This window comes from Triturus cristatus, chromosome 8 (genome assembly GCF_964204655.1).
Source record: "Triturus cristatus chromosome 8, aTriCri1.1, whole genome shotgun sequence".
In the NCBI taxonomy this organism is placed as follows: domain Eukaryota; kingdom Metazoa; phylum Chordata; class Amphibia; order Caudata; family Salamandridae; genus Triturus; species Triturus cristatus.
Genome location: NC_140591.1, coordinates 1,049,354,166 through 1,049,372,260, shown reverse-complemented (window position 1 = coordinate 1,049,372,260; position 18,095 = coordinate 1,049,354,166).

Below are 18,095 nucleotides of genomic sequence, written 5' to 3'. Positions count from 1 at the left end.
GTGCACACCAACATACCAGGCACACACAACAAAGGCATTTCTTTAACACACCCCCAAAAACAGAAATCCCCCCAAAAAACACATTTTCCAACTCAATCCAATGCCATCCATGCCCTAAATGATTTTTAAATTCAACAGGACACACAGATAAACACTTGTTTAATGCACTTGTGGCTACCTGCTCTGAGCCTACTGGATAAAGGCAGGCCCGTGGGCAAACAAGGCCACACAAGCTTGCAGGCCTAGGCTTTAAAATGGCCACCATCCACATGGCCAGGCCCACACAACTACAAGAAAGAGAAGACAGACAATGCAGGCCTGTTGCAAAAAACACACTGCCTGCCTTCAAAATGGCCGCCAGCCTCATGGCCAGGCCCACAACAAGAAGCCTAGGTCACAAAGGAATACCATGCAGGCCTATATATGGCAAAAGCAGCACACTAATAACAACTCCCATCAGAAAAGGCCCACAGCCACATGGACACTCGCAAATCACAAGCAACAAGCTGGCGGCCTGGCAATCCTTGAACTGCCAAAAGGCCTATAAAGAAGCCAGGCAAAAGATGCATGCTAAACCACACTGCTGTGCCTTTTTAATGCAATAAAATGCAAAAACGAAAATCCACAGGGCAAAACAAGGTATGCAGGGTTCACACCAACACACCAGGCACACACAACAAAGGCATTTCTTTAACACACCCCCAAAAACAGAAATCCCCGCCCAAAAACACATTTTCCAACTCAATCCAATGCCATCCATGCCCTAAATGATTTTTGAAAAACATTCAACACACACCAAAGGAACAGTTGCTTCATCATGCACCCACCCATGACTAGCTCTGGGCCTACTGGCTACCCCCAACAATTTAAAAAAAAAGAATGTTAAGTACCAAAATTGTAGTTGCAGCAACTGCAATGCCCCTTATCAAACAGACACAACACCAACTTACTTGTAAAATATCAAATTCAAAAGTCCTCAAATCCAATGATAATGATGCAGCAGACACAAAGAGTGATCCTTCCAGCTGAAATCCAAAGGCAGAATAAACAGGAGATGGAGAAAGCACTGGGAGGAGCCTGATGGACAGGAACAGGAAGTTGGAGACTCTGTGGCACTTCCTCCCTCTCCTCCCCAAAAGGTTTTTTTTAAAAAGGACTCCTTGCACAAAAAAGGACAGCCAAATGTCAATCAGAGGAGTTTTTCCATCCAAATCATCATTTAGAGAAGGTTTTATGCAGCTAGAGTTAGTATTCTTCTCCAAATCGAAAATTTGGCGTGTTCGCGACCTTCACCACACTTCCGCCGGATGTCGATGGCGCGTCCAAAATGACGTGTTTGCGATCTCATGGTCTTTGTCGCGGTAGAGATTGACGTGTTTGCGACCTCACGCTCTCTCTTGCGCTGGAAAATGACGTGTTCGCGATCGCAGACTCTCGCGGTGTCTGATGGCGAGGAGAATGACGTGATCGTGATCGTGAACTCTCACGTGATAGCGCGACCGGCCATCAACGTGGCATACGCGAACGGATTGGAAAACTCGTCGGCGAACGCAGGGATCCCGGCAAGGCGATCGCGCTCGCGAGAACGCATTTTCAAAGCGCGAACATGAAAAAATCTTCGGAACGCGGCCAATAGAGGAAATTTGGGCATTTTTGCGCTCTCCGTGGAACGCGAACATGTAAAAATATCGCAATTCCGCGAGCGAAACTGAATTTGACGCCCACCCTTAGTTGATATTACCTCCAAAATGGATTTTATTAATGGAAACATTATTATCTTTTTTATTCTCATCAAATTTGTACTTTACTACAGCATGTATTTACTCATTCATATTGTACTGTAAGTGCATTCATTGTTTTCTTTGCATGAATGCTACGTGTAATGTCTCTCTGTTTTTCAAATCAATAAAGCACTTAAAACAAAAACAAAAAATCTTAATCTTCTCATCCTTTGAGGCATACTCAATCTCGGATGAACAATTCTGCACCATATCTTCACACTTGGAGGATTAATCACAAGACACATATTTGTGAACTTTTTTGTCTGTTTCAGCTGAGGCCAGTTACTCCTCATTCCCTGTTTTCATCATTGCCAAACTGCACTCACCCACTGTAAACGGAACATCAGTTTGACCCAAAAATATTTGCATGCTTTTGCTTCTGAGCACTTCTTTTACCTTTCTTCTCAACTAGTTGTACTTCCGAATCACCAGCTAACTGATATATTTCCTCATCAACATTTCTCCCCTGATATTTTCTACCTGCTTCACTTGCTATTAGGGTAAAATCCAGCCTCCTATTCAAATGTTTACTCAGCTTTTCAGCACAACAACTACGTCCTTAACATAATCTGTAATTTTCTCGTCTCCAACAGAAAAATTCAGGATGCGAATATCCCAAAAAATGGCAAATACATTTCTTTAATATTGTGAGCCGCTATCAATCCATCAAAATGGCACGCTCCCCTACTGCTCAAAGTACTCACACTACGGCTGTCTCCATCCTAAATAACATCCAGCGGGTGGTGTCTGATGTATGAAGAGCCAGAAGCTATGTGCTTCACTTTGCGGCTGAGCCTACAACCTCCTGCCTCTCCTACCGCCAATGAGTGCACCGTCTCATCTCCTCGCGCGCCCTGCCTGCTGCCTGTCTCGAGGCCAATACATCATATAACGCAAGTTGAACTGCAAGGACTTTTATCTTTCCAGTGTAACTTTCCAATCGCAATGCAACCTCTGGTGTGTAGGTTCCCGCATATCATGAATGTCAAACTTAATAAAACGAAACCTAATAAAGAGAAGGTGATCTATGGCATCAATTTAAATGGGTCTAAATCCCTACAAGGGCCTTTAAAATGTTACCTTTATCCTTCATGCAAAATGCAGTCTGATCCACTCAATCCAACACTACAGACCATGTTCTCACATAAAACGTAATAAATCCCAACATTCATAACACCCAGTGGGCAGATTCGAACAAGCCAACCGTCTTAATGCTTCTGTGTTCAAGAACAGCAACAGATGAAAAAAGATGATTACTGGTTCTAGGGTTATATGCATGTTTGGAGTTTCGGGAACAGTTTCACACTATTGGCTTTTTATTGCTAACACTAGTGGGGAAGCAAGGGGAGGGGTGGTGCACCCCGGGCGGCACGAGTTTTGGGGGCGGCGGCCTCCCCCTCCCCTTACCTGCGACCTTTCTTTGCGCTCGTCACGAGACTAGCCAGCACCAACCTCCAGCACCCGCCCCCGGGCACAACAGCTAGCTAATGCCACTGGTTAATACTGGGTATGAGGAGCAGTGGACATGTTTTGTATAACACAGTTCTCCACGCCCTGCATAAAATGGCAAACTTTACGTCACCATTTCTGACATTTGCTTTCATAGCTTTTAAAACTCAGCAGCGCCGACACTTGGAACACTTACTGACCACACAGAAAAGAAAATCACCCGAAACCATTTCAAACAATTACGTTTTCCTATGTGTGCACATAAAGGAGACGTGTGCGAAATATGAGGTTCCTAGAAAGGCTGGGCCGGCATTGGCCACGCCGAAGGTATGGCGGTTGTGCCGGTCCCCTGACGGCCATACAGGGGCAGACCTGTCGCGCGCAGTGATGACGCGACAGGCACGCATCGCCATTAGTTGGTAGAAATTGGGGCGTGACCCGGAAGTGATTGAAAGCACTTCCGGGTCATGTGCTTGGGCTAACGCCAGGCCAGTTAAAACTGGCCTGGCTGGTATCTCGGTGATAAAAGGCTGGGGAGCGGCGGAGTCTGCCTCTTTGCTTGCCGCTCCCTCAGCCTGCCATTAGTCATGCCAGCCTCGCTAGGAGGCTGTAATTAATTTCTGTTTTATTTTTTTAATTTTTTTATTTATTTTTTTTGATGGTTCAAAAACCTTTATTTTCTCAATAAAACATACACTGCTAATCAGCCAACAACCCGGGGGCAGGCAGCATGGGTTCAGTGCAATAAATCGCACCATCGTATCCACGGTGTACATTCGTAGAAGGCATAATAACATCTTTTTATATAAACAAGAAAACAATACCAACTGGAAACCAGAGTCAGGAAGGAACCCTCCAACAGGAGGGTGGAAGTTCTCAGCTGCCCTCCACCGCGTGGTCCCGCACCATCCGAATCTTCCAAACGATACGTCTCTCATCCCCACCATACACATCAGCAGCCAGAAGTGGCGCTCGGACCAGGCCGGCGCCAACATCACCCGCGCGTCACACAATCCGACCCATGCAATCACGAACCACTCAGCAGCCATCCACCCAAGTGACTCAGTCCTCCTCCTCAACTGCCGTCCCAGCCAACCAGTCCACCAGCGGCTGCCACACATCTACTGGTCTGGATCGCTGCGGCATTTGGTCCCAATAAGCTGTCAGTTGCTCTCTGCAGTATGTCGCAGAGCCCATCCAGCCAGACACCCTCGGGGGGGCCCTCTTCTTCCAGTGGATCGCTATTTGGCGCTTGGCAAGCAATAACAAGAGGGCGACAAGCTTACGCGAGGTCCTAGGCACCCCCAGCACGAATCCCAGGAGGGCAACAAGCGGGTCTGGTACCAACGCCGCTCCTATTATCCGCCCAATAATGTTGAAAACTCTGTCCCAGTATGTGCGTAACGGTCCGCACAACCAGACAAGGTGGAAGAACGTGGCCTCGCTCTCGCCACATCTCCAACACGTCGTGTCGGCCTGGAGACCCATCCTAAACATTTGTATGGGTGTGCGGTAGGTCCTGTGCAGGTAATTGAAGTGTATTAGTCGCAGTCGGTAATTAGGCGACAGGTGTTCTAGTTGGGTGCAGCAGAATTCCCACTGCTTTTCTGTGATACTTATGCCAGCGTCTTCCTCCCATAAGGCTCTGGAATCAATGTGTGCGACAGGCGCCGTGAGTTGTGTGGTTCTGTATATGCGTGTGATCAATTTGCACGGGGAAGAGTTCGATAGAATATTTTCCAGAGCTGCCAGCGTCGGCGGAGCCTTAGGGAACATGGGGTATCTGTGTTTGCAGGCCGACCGCAACTGATAATACAAGAGGAGCTCCGAGGCCGTCGGCTCAGGCGCTGCCGTCAAGGCCGGCAGCGTGATAAAGGTGTCATCCGGATACAAGTCCCCCGCCACCTTCAGGCCACAGGCGTGCGCACGGCGTGCAACCGCCGTGTCCGTAAGCGGGCCCAGCAGGGGGTTGGCCTCCAGGGGCATACTTGGAGCATACAGGTCCATTACGCCCGCTTGCTTCGCGATGTTTGACCAGGCCCAGCGCACCATTTCTACGGTGTCAATGTCTTCCCTCTGCCGCTTATATTTTTGGTATACCGCTGTCCGCAGGGGACAAGGAGCCGCCACATCTGTTTCTATTGCCACGTGGGGCTGGTAAGGTATCGAATGATGCCAATAGTGTAAGTATTGGGCCTGTGCACTGTATGCATACAATTCTAGGTCTGGGGCAGCGAGACCTCCCTGCTGGAAGGGGAGTGTAAGAAGGTTCCAGGCCACCCTGGGTTGTTTACCTGCCCAAACCAGATCAAGCAACGCTGAGCGGAGTCGCCGAAAAAATGCCTTCGTCAACGGCACGGGGACATTGGCGAACAGGTAGAGGAATTTAGGCGCCACGACCATTTTTGCGATGGCTATGCGGCCCGTCAGAGACAGCGGCAACGTCCTCCACTTTGCTCTCCAACCATTCCATAGCCACACCGAAGTTAGCCAGTAATATTTCATGAGTGGAGCGGCTCATCTGTATACCCAAGTATTTGACCTCGTCCGTAACCCAAGCGATCGGGAATTCCGTGTGACACTTCTGCGTGCCGTCCGTTAGGGGGAGCATTGGCGACTTTGACCAGTTGATGTCTATGCCAGTAAGTCCACTATACCGTGTCACCTCTCGCATTAATGGGTCAAAATTGTCCGACGGGTTCATCATATAGATTGTGATATCGTCGGCATACATAGAAACCAGCAGGCCACGCGACGTGAAACCTATGCTGCACCCAGTATGGTGCTGTCTCATGCGGGCCGCCAGCGGTTCCGTCGCAATCGCAAACAGTAACGGCGACAGTGGGCATCCCTGCCGGGTCCCCCTGGTTATAGAGATCGGGGCAGACGTCTGGCCATTCACCCGCACCCTAGCCGATGGGACATTATACAATACGCCTATCCTCCTGGCAAAGAGCAGACTAAATCCCATCCGGGTGAATAATGTCCGTAAAAACTTCCACTCCAGCGAGTCAAACGCCTTCGTCGCATCCAACAGTGCCGCAGCGGCCGGGACTCTAGGATCCAGGTAATGCAGCAGTCCAAACAGCACTCTTAGGTTATGGGAAGTGGAACGTCCCATCACAAAACCCGATTGATCTGACAGCGCTATTTGTGGCAGCATGTATTTTAAACGGTCAGAGAGCAGTTTGGCATATATTTTGGCCTCCAGGTTTATGAGCGACAGTGGGCGATAGGAGTCCGGGTGACTGGGGTCTTTGCCAGGTTTAAGCAGTGTAATGATCAATGCTTCCCGCAGTGACCGAGGGAGGACTCCCTTTTCCACAGCCTCTTCAAACACCCCATGAAGCCTCGGGACCAGTATGTCCGCATATTCCTTATAGAAGGCTGCCGTCAGCCCGTCTGGGCCCGGCGCCTTACAGAGTGGAAGACCAGCAATCGTTGTCCTTATGTCGTCTTGCGTGAACGGCAAGTCCATATATTGTCTGGCACTATTGCTGATCCACGCTAAGGCTATGGTATCCAGGTAGTCGTCGAGCACTTTATCGTCTGGCGACACCTTTGTGGTGTATAGCTCTCTATAATGGTCGGTCATTGTGTCTAGGATGTCTTGCGGCTCACGCACCACGTCCCCCTCCGCACGCCGTAGTTCCAGTATGTGCTCCGATCCACGCGGCCCGCGAAGCATATAGGCCAGTGTACATCCGGCACGATCCCCCTCGCCATATCGCCTAGCCCGACTGTCCTTGGACAGGTACGCGACTTCCCTGTCCGCCTCCTCCTGGTATTTAGTGAGCTGTGAACGCAGTTCAGCACGTATCCTATCTGTGGGCGCATGGGTCAATTCAGACTCTAGACGAGCCAGGTCAGTTTCTAGTTTGCTCAAGGTATCTCGGATCGAACGCAGAACGCCCGTCTTCAGACACATGCAGTGCCCCCTCGTCACCACCTTACAAGCCTCCCAGAGCGTACCCGGCGAATCTACGGTGCCCTCATTAAGCTCAAAAAATTCCTCTAGTTTGTCGCGCAGTCCCTGCTGAAAGACCTGATCTCGCAGCGCCCGAGAGGGAAACCTCCAGCTAAATGGTTTGACATATTGGGATGGCGTGGCTATCGCGAGGAGCACCGGGGCATGGTCGGACAATGATCTCGGCAAATGCGACACTGACCGCACTGATGAGTGCAGGTCCCTGGAGAGCAGCCAGTAATCCAGCCTGGACCAGGCGGCTCTGTGAGCCGTGATACAGGTGCCCGCTCGATCCGCGGGGTGCAATAGTCGCCAGGTATCCACTACTCCTGTCTCCTGCATAATACAGCCCAGCATCTCTGACGCCCTAGGGTGGTGTTCTCTCGCAGCGCCCTGACTATCCATATTACCTGAAAGCACAACATTGAAGTCCCCCCCCCACAGGATCGCCGCCGGGCCCCGCGCCCGCACCATATGCCACAACTCCCCAAAGAAATCTGGGTTATCATCGTTAGGACCATACACATTCACCAGTATCAGCCGCATGCCACACAGCGTTCCTACAAGCAACACATACCGGCCTCCCTCATCCCTGAGCACCTCATGTGTCGTCCACTGGAGACCCCTCCTTATCAATACCGCGACTCCTCTTGAGTAGGTGGAGTAAGATGCATGCACTATCTCCCCCCATCTGTGATGTCTCAGCATCTGTGCCGCATTGGCCGTCAAATGAGTCTCCTGCAAAAGGCAGATGTCTATTTATTTTCTATGCAAGTAGGTCTGCACCAATCTAGCCTTGCGTCTATCATTCATTCCTCTCACATTCCAGGTAAGGCAGTTTATGTTCGCCATATTGACAGGGACCTGAGACAGCTACAATCAGACAGTGTATCCAAGCCACACGACATGCCCTCCAACCCCCACCAGACGAGGCGCACAGTAGAACACAACAGGACAGCAGGCCACACGGTACGTGGGCAGTCATAGTACAATAAGCAGCGTGGATTTCGACAGTGCAGCACAGCATAGTTAGCATTCGGTATATTAGTCACATTCCCTTCCTCTGACTCTACTCTACAAAACAATCCTACCCCATGACCACCCCCCAAACTCCGGTGATCCCACCCCCCGCCCGCTCCAACCCCCCAATCAGGTTGTGCATTATCCCCCCAAACTACCTGCCATGGCAGAAAACCCATGACTAAACCCAACAACAATAGCAAGTGATTGGGAATCATCCCCTGAGGTACGCAGGTTGGCCGCCAACTAGCCCTGTACTCATGCCAGGGCGATCAAGTGCCGGCTCAGGGTACCGGCTCAAGGACCCCCTCCCCCCCGGAATCGTAGTGAGTTATATGACCCTCACTGCCCAGGAGGCGGAATACAGCCTACAACGGACAATTTATACTCCCCCAATCGGACCATCTCATAAGCCAACAACAGAGCCGCAAACAGATAACGTATGCATTCACTCAATGTCACTTAGCCTGTCCTGACGATCTTGACCCTCAGCAGGCGGTTGATTACGCTGCTCCTTTGCAATTTGTTTAGCGTATTGTAGCGCCGCTTTCGCGTCTAGGAAGAAGGACAGTTTGCCAGGGCCCTGCACCCGGAGCTTCGCAGGGTAAATCAGGGAGTATTTTGTTCCTGTTTGTTGGAAACGTTTTTTTGCAGGCATGAATTCTCTGCGAGCTGCCTGCACCTGCATAGTATAATCCGGGTAAATGGCGATGTGATTGCCCCTGTACTGCAGGTCCGGTATGTCTCTAGCCATACGCAACACCGTGTCACGGTCTCTATAATTCAGGACGCGCGCAATAATTGGCCTGGACGGCGCTCCCGGCTTAGGCCTGGGCCCCAGTGTCCTGTGCGCTCTCTCCACAAGGAACATCCCGGACAGGCCAGATCCGAACAAGTCCTTCAGCATCTGTTCTATATACTGCTCCATATTATTAATGTCTGTTGCTTCCGCCACACCTGTGATGCGAACGTTGTTGCGTCTCGATCGCGCCTCTAAGTCCTCATTCTTCCTTTGTATGAGCTCCAGTACTTTGTCCATGCCGCGCATTTGTTTAACCATGTCGGTTTGACCCTCCTCCGTGTCGGCCACACGGGTCTCGAGCGCTTCCACTCTACTTTCATGCTTGTCCATTCGTGCTGTGACTCAAGGAGAGAGGTCTCCGTACTACGGCCTGCTCGAAATCCCGATTGAGTATCATGAAGGGCATCGTTCTGATCGATAAAAGTAGTCAATTGGCACTGAACCAGTTTCTCTAGCATTTTCCCTGGTGCGGGGAGCATAGAGATGGGTCTCAAATTGCCAAGGTCACCTGGGTCCCCATTTGGTTTCTTTCTCAAAGGGAGAAGTGTGGCATGCTTCCATTTGTCAGGAATAATGCCCGTATTCAGAGAGGTGTTCCATATGTGGCAAAGCCCATCCGCCAAGGGTAGAGCTAATATTTTCCATAATTTAGACGGGCATGGGTCATCTGGAGCGCCTGAGCGACATGTTTGAATTTCATCTAGCGCCTCCTGATGAGAGATCGGCATGAAGTTAATAAGAGGAACAGTCACCGCTGCCCCAGGAGATATATCTGCTTTCATAGTTGCTACAGAAGTTGTGAAAGAATCATAAACCTTTAAAATTTTATCTTGAAAGTGGTTGGCAATTTTTTCACATAAGGCTAGGGATGGCATCACTTCCGTTTCTATTGCCTTAGGTTTAAAAAAGGTTTGAACTACTTTAAAAACTTCACTACAAGAGTGGTCTGCATTCTGAATACATGAGACCAAATAGTCCCGTCTGGCTGCTTTTAAAGCCTTATGGAACTCTTTTAGTGCCTTTTTATAGGATTCCTTTGCTAGAACGCAAAAGGCCAGTCTCCATTTGCGTTCCAATTTTTTGCATCTACTTTTATGTTCTTTCAGGTCATTGGAAAACCAAGGAGCGGAGGGGGAGCCTCTAGAGGGTTTCACTACCCTAACCAGTGCAATTTGCTCCACCGCATCCGCAATCCATTGGTGTTTAGCCTCTGCATCAGCATTGGGGTCAGCCGAAAGACAGGGGTAATTGTCCCGCAGAATGGGGCTTACTGATGCCTCGGACAGGTTCTTCCAATTTCTCTGTAAAATGATTTGATTATTCTTAACTTGTTTAATATATGGCAGGTTAATTAAAAAGGGAATCAGAAAATGGTCTGACCAGACCAGCGGGATCTCCACGGTGGTATCCCTAATATTCGAAAAGACTAAGTCTAGAGTATGTCCCGCTATGTGTGTAGCCGAGGGTACCTCTTGTAAAAGATTAGCCCCTGCTAGGGACGCGATCAGTTGCGCTGCTTGAGAACAATTTGGGTCATTTACGTGAAGGTTGAAGTCTGCCAGGACCATAAAATTAGTATAAACTACTGATTTTTGAGTAATAAAATTACTAGTAAAGTGGACGTTATACAGTCGGGTGGTCTGTAAATAAGAATGCCTGCAAGGGAGAATGAGGGCTTGATTTGTAGACAGAAATGTAGGCCTTCAATGCCCTGCATAAGAAGCGGGGCTGAGGACACCAATTCCCATGACTCTCTAAAGATAATAGCCACCCCACCCGCTCTTTTCCCATCTTCTCGGTTGACAAAACATATTTTGAAATCTGGCGGGATTGCTTATGCAACTGTGGTCATTGCATTCGTACTTAACCAGGTTTCCGTTAAAAACATGATGTCCCATCTCGACTCAATCAAAATTGCCCAAACCTCTTCCGCATGCCTGGGCAGTGATCTGCAATTTACTAGGCATGCCTTAATTTTATTTGTGCATTAGTTCGACAAACCCCAGGTTAAAGTCTTTTTATTTTTAAAACAGGATTCCTTTGCTTGCTTTAGTAATGCATCTTTCATTTGCGGAAGTGATATGGGCGACATGAAGACAGTCTCAAGATCCTACCAAAGTCTCTGTGCTTTGACCGGGGCTCAGTGGGGAATTGAGTTGCTGCATATATGAGGGTCAGGACGAGACCATGTAATTTGTAGATTTTTATCAAATAACAGCAGTTTAGTGGTGGCAGTAAGGATTCCCTATGTTTAGCTCCCAAAAGTAAATGGGAACAGGAGCACAAGCAGAACACTATGAGAGCTTTTCTGAACTTCTTTCTGGCTGACTCGAGTCTCAGTTTCTGGGAGGAGGTTTCTAAATGTAGGATCACAGAGGCAGTGAGATCTACCATAAAACATGTCATATGTTTTAGGAGGTGCATCACTGCCACCTACTGTTAAAACGTATAATGAACTTTATGCACAGGATGTGATATGCCCATTATGGGGCTATTTACTTTCTTTGTCTTAGCCGGATTTGGATGAGTAACTGTGGGTGTTCTCACGCACATAGCTTATTGCTTGTCCCAGGTGTGCCGTGCATACCTCTAATAACATGTTTCAGGGAGGTATAGGCTTGATATAAAGGCAATGACAATACAGCACAACGCGGCTGGTTTCGCCATTAAGATACAATGCCTAAAGATCTGTGTCATCCTTTTTCTAATGGCTCAGACTATTGCCCCAAGTAAGCGATATTTAAAACTGGTTAGAGGGTACACCATAGTTGCGTATTTATTTCCCTTATCCTCAGGAAATAAACACCCCCACATGAAATTCCTTGGGGAAGTACGCGTTGCCACATGCTACTTGGGGTGATGCAGTGGGTTTCTATTTAATACAAGTCTCTTCAAACCCAAAGATATTTGGCACTGTATATTGATGCTGAGTTATTTAGGAATCTATTACGCAAACAGGAGGGAGGGAAGGATCTTGATGCTTTTGATACTCATGGAGGTTCTTCTGGACAGCAGACAAGAGTACTAATGCAGAGCTCAAGAAGTCAGGGTCATATCACTTGTTACAGGCTTCAGATCAATTGGGAACGAATAAGGGTTGTACATGTAAGTCAGTACTCAGTGCCTTAGTTGCAATGTATGCATTTGTCACATTCCAAGCTGTTCGGAAATTCATTTGATTGCTAAAGCAATGCTTAGGCCTGTATTACAATTACTCTAAGTAACACTGTAAGAGGGCAACTCCATTTAATATGGAGGAATAAAGTATGCAGTTATTGGCATAGTGTAGTATGAATCAGTTTTGCTTCTTGGGTGTCAGCCAGAACATTCCTATGAGGTGGAACAACCTGGTAATTGGTTCTGCGCTAGGCTGTCACAATAGAAAGTCTGATTTCAAATGTTCCTCATGCAGTACAACTGGTGCACTGCTCTTATGGGTGGTTTCTGTTAAGGGTGTGTTCAGATTGTGACGTGCCTACGTTTGAGAGTGTCAAATGTTTAAAGTGATACTGACTGGCCAAAAAATGCATTTGCCCTCTGTGGAAATTGTGACAGTGACTAAGTTTCCTATGGTTGGCGTATCTGATTTGCTGGTAAATCTCTTGGAAATACATGGATGTGTGCCAGGGCCTGTAAGCCAAATGCTACTAGTGGGCTTGCAGCACCGGTTGTGCTACCCGCATGGGTTGCCTTGAAAATGTATGTCAGACCTATCACTGTAGGGTCTGCGCACGCAGTTGGTAAATTGCCATGTCGGCCCAAACCTTCTTTTCTTTCCATACACGCTACCTCTAGGGTAGGCTCCAGGACTCCACATTTGATGACATTACTTACTGAGGGAGTTATGCTTAGCATGTTACAGCAAGTTATTTACATGGTTTGGAGGTCAGGCCTACTTGGCACTGGCCTCGTGAGGGTCACTCAAGTACACTATCAACACTTATGACGTCAAAACAGTACATCCCAGTCCTTGTTGTCACACCTTCAAGGGTATCCCTGCGCACGTGTGCAGCAGTACATAAGAATTAGGGGTCTGTGTCAAAAGCCCTAGGCACCCATTGCAGGTACACATAAGCTTTAGGAGTGCGTTATGTCATGCGGTGCCTCTGTACCGGTCCGCTTATACACGTATGCATTGTATGCCGGTGTCTGCCACACAGTATCTATACACCCTCGTGCTCATACACGTATGTACAATAATGCATTGTATCACACAGTACCTCTGCACCAATGTGCCTGTGCACTTGTGCCTTGGATGTCCGTGTGGCGTCACACGGTACCGTTGCACACCTGTGCGTGTACAATGTGGCATTATATGCCTAGGGTTTGTCACACGGTATCTCTGCACCCTTGTGCCTGTGCACTTACACAGTTAGATGTCCGTGTGGGGTCACACATTACTGACGTCCTTGGGCCTGTACAATGAAGCAAGCTATTCCTGTGTTGTGTCGCACTGGACCTAGTCCCCCTGTGGCTTGTGCACATTTGGGACATTTGGATGCCTATGTTGTCAGACAGTACCTCTGAACCATTGGGTGTGAAAAATTTAGGACTGGATACAGGTGTAGTATCGCGCAGTATCAATGCATCCATGGGCCAGCAAATTATGTGGCCGGGTGGTGTCACAACAATACCTGCACACCCTAGCTGGGGGTGTGAGTGAAAAGGGTGGGTACAGTCTCACGAAGGAGCGCTGATTTGTGAATTGTATTTTTTCGTCTAAAGGCGATAAGCACTAATCATTTATGTTTCATTTATGTATGGCTAGATCCATGACTGATACCTGGGAAGTGCTCCACGCCACGATAACTGCAAGATGAGGACAGCCAAGGGAACCGTTAGATCCAGAACGTGAGTGCCAAGCGACGGCATCAAGTGTGATGGGCGATCAATTCAAGGGCTCAAGAGGTGCCAGCATGCATGGGTGAGACGGTGCGGCCCATGCACTATAGTGGTGGTGTTTAGGTGTGTCAACCAGTTGTTGTTGCCAGCCGTGGTAATTTAGCAGTATACTGCCTTACATGTGCATACCTTGCCAGCTTGACCAAACCCAGGGGTTACGTGCGGATGCAACACCTCAACACCCCTTGTCGTGAAACGGTTTTCTGCCATAACGGCGCCTGTGCTCGCAGGTGCCATTGTAGCAGACACTGCACTGTGGGGGGATGCTCCGTAGTAGGGGGATAGGCTTACACAGAGCCTATCCCAGAACATAGTGGTCAGGTGTCGGTTGTTCAAGGTTTCCATGATATACCTATGGGAGAGCTTGGGGCCTGTACGGTATGTTAATTCCCTTTGAGTAAGTCAGTTCTAGCATTGTTATCCCTCATTTGGGGGGGAATGACTGGGTACGCCTGGGTAGCACAGAGACTCCAGAGTTTCCAAAGGGGGGGAAGTGAGTCTGTGAGGGCATTGAGTCTCTCTAGTAACAAACTAGTGAGGCTATCTAGGGCTTTACACCTGCAGTCTATAGCCCATGGGTGCATCTGAGGAGTTGTGCTTGTTAAAAGTCGGCGTCCATTTGTCCAAATTAGGGAATGAAATCATTATGCGGGATCTTCTGGCCTAGTTAGTTGTTTATAGGGACAGGGCATGACCTTTCAGTGAGCTCTTGGGGGGGGCCTGATAGTCGGTCAACTATGCAGGCCTGTGGTGATAAGGTCATGATTGGTGAGCAGTAAATTTAAGGTCCTTAGAGGGCGGCGCCATTCCTGAATGGGGTCACCCAAGGGGGAGAGACAAGTGGTCTCTCATAGAACTCCAGGGGCAGTTACAGCTGGTTGGCTGGATGGGTGCGGGGGAGTGGGAGTCATGCTTTCCGGTAGGCTGCTTGGCCACCCCGCTCATGCACAATGGCGCAAGTAAACAGCACATAACTGTAAGGGCCCCATTATGGAGATAATCTACAGGGCGTATGGGGGTGACCTGGGGGGAAGTACCCTCACGGGGAACGGGCCCTCTGCGCATGTGCACTCCGTTTGGAGGGCGGGCTTTAAGGCGTACGGGGGCGACCTGGGGGGAAAGTACCCTCACGGTGAATGGGCGCCCTGCGCATGCACACCCAGGTTGGAGTGCGGGCATAATTTGATATGGATCTGGCGCCAGTTATTGACCTTGCCGTAGGCTCACAATAGGGATACGCAGAAAAATGAAATGTTATTATTATGATTATTGATTATGGTATGTCTAGATTCGGATAGGAATACCTTTGTATTAGAGATATGCTAAGGTTAGCCATCTGATATTTGCAATTATCAATGTAATCAATGTAATGTAATGTAATGGTTTTCTGCGTATTGTAAAATATTGTATATAAATTTAATTTGAATAATTTACGGCCGGGGGTTGACGACCCCCTAATCCAAAACCTTCTCATGTTATTATCTGGATATTGACAGGGAAGGAGGGTGTCTAGGTAGTACCTGGCCATATAGAAAGGTGGGGCTGACATCGGCCACGCTGAAGGTATGGCGGTCGTGCCGGCTCCTGACGACCATATATAGGCGGGCCTGTCGCAAGCAGTGTTGACACGATAGGCGCGCCTCACCATTAGTTGGTCGAAATTGGGGCATGACACGGAAGTGATTGAAAGCACTTCTGGGTCACGCGCTTGGGCTAACGCCAGACCGGTTAGAACTGGCCTGGCTGGGATCTCGGTGATAAAAGGCTGGGGAGCGGCGGAGTCTGGCTCTTTGCTCGCCGCTCCCTCAGCCTGCCATTAGTCATGCCAGCCTCGCTAGGAGGCTGTAATGAATTTCCCCACCCACCGTCTCCTAAAAGCAGGGTTTACAGGGTGTATTGTTAGGAATTTTTAATTTGCAGGTTGTTAGATCTGGGGGTCTCTAGTTGGCAGGGTAGGTACCACTGTCCAAGTAGGGACCCTTGCTTCTAGTCAGGGAAAGGGGGATACACTGTTAAGATAACCCCTGCTCACCCTCTAGGTAGCTTGGCCTGAGCAGTCTAGGCTATCAAAGGCAATGTGTAAAGTATTTGTACCAACACTCACAGTAACACAGTGAAAACACCACAGATTTACTCCACACCAGTTTTAGAAAAATAATGTATCTTTACTAAAAACTTCACAAGACCAAATACTACAGACAAACCAACATATAATTCAAAAGGTTACTTTAAAGATAGTTCAAGAGTTTGCAGAAAGTACTCCAGGATGTAGAAGTGAGTGTCTTGCACAATGCGACTCTTAATGCACAAAATGCGACACTCTCGTGCCCAACAGTACCTGTAGTTGCGATAAGGTTCCCAAAAGCTATCACAAGGAAGATGGCAAAGGCGATGCGATACTCCTGAGATCCTGGGGAGGCTTTGCAGCAGCCCTGCTTCACGCAGCAGAGGTGGATGCGCCGGCTCCGATCTGTAGGGGGAGGATGCGATGACTTTGGCTTTCGTTGCGTAGGTTTCTTAGGGGGAAGCTTCACGCACAGGTTCGATGCAACACTCTTCGATGTGGCACGATGCGCGGCGCAGCGTTGACTTCCGGCGCCGCAACTCTCGATGCGCCACGGAACAGGACTCTGCGTCGACGCACGCAGCGACTGGATACTTTCACGCACCGGCAGTGGTGCGGCCCGCAAACTGGTTCTGCGACGACCCTCGCAGCGTCAGGAATCTTCTCGTACCGGGTCGATGCTCGACCCACTCGGCGATGCGGGGACTCCGGGAGCTGCGATGACGCCACGATGAAATTCTCCTCGCACTCTCGTTCTTGCCACACGCAATCGGATGATGCGTTGGGTACCAGTTACTCTTTTTCACGCTTCTGCTTCCCAGCTCCCAAAACACAGCAAAACGACCTCCTGAGGCCCCAAGACTGGGCAAGCACTCCAAGGCAGGTCAGAACTCCTTCAGCAGAGTTCCAGGGGAGCTGGTGGTGAAGTCCTTTTGTTCCTGGGACTTCTTAACAGGGAGCCAGCTCTTCTCAGGCCCTTGGAGATCAGAATCAAAAGAAGGAGACACAGCAAAGTCCTTCCCCTCTCCTTGGCAGCAAAGCAAAACAGCAAGCAGGCAGTCTTCAGTTCTTTTCAGCTTTCTCCTTGGCAGAGGTTTCTTCTTAGTTCCAAAGTGATCTAAAGTTTAGGTGTCTGGAGTCCTCTTCTTATACCCCTCCAAGTCTTTGTCTCTCTGTGTTTCAGTGGGGGGATTCCCCTGCTCAAACCGGTTCCTGGGTGTGCTCTGCCCTGGAGCACCTGGTTCCTTTCGGAGTGAGGGGCAGGGTCGTTAGACGCTCAGCAGGAGGTGGAGCCTTCTTTGTGCCAGCAGAGGCAGAGTCCTCAGCCTGGCCAGCAGGGGGTGGAGCCAGCTTTGTGCTGGCCGGGGCAGCCCTATTCAAACCCAGGGACTACTCCTCCCACCCATCTAAAGCAGATCTCCCTATTCACCCTGCTGCTGACTCATCCAGGCTCCTTGAGCCACCTAGCCCATCACATGACACGAGTCAGCCAACCAGCACACAGGCACACAGGAAGGTTAAACAGGAGAATAGCTACTTTCTAAAAAGGGCTATTCTCACACAGTGAATTTAAAAACCATCTTGCTAAAAAGATGTATAATTAAATTCTGAACACAGAGATACCAAACTTGGATTTTCTATCTTGCCCTTATGGGAAGATAGGCATGTAAACAGCCTTCCCCATTCTATCCTATGGGCAAGATAGCCTCTCAGCAGTGAAATACGAAAATGGCTGTAATTCACTACCAGGGCATGTTACACACCTCAGTACATGCCCTACCTTTCAGATACACTTCACCCAGCCCAGGGGGGTACCTAGGGCCACCATAGGGATGCCTGGCATGTACAGAAAGGGAAGGATAAGGCCTGGTCAGTGGGTGCACTGGCCAGGTCGACATGGCAGTCCTGGACTGCACATAGGCACTGCAAGCAGGCCTAAGACATCATTTTAGCGCTACTCCTGTGGGTGGCACAATCAGTGCTGCAGCCCACTAGTAGCATTTGAATCACCAGCCCTGGCACACGCAGTGCACTTTACTAGGGGCTAACAGGTGAAACAAATATACCAATCATGGATAACCAATCAATATAACAATTTACCAAGGGAGC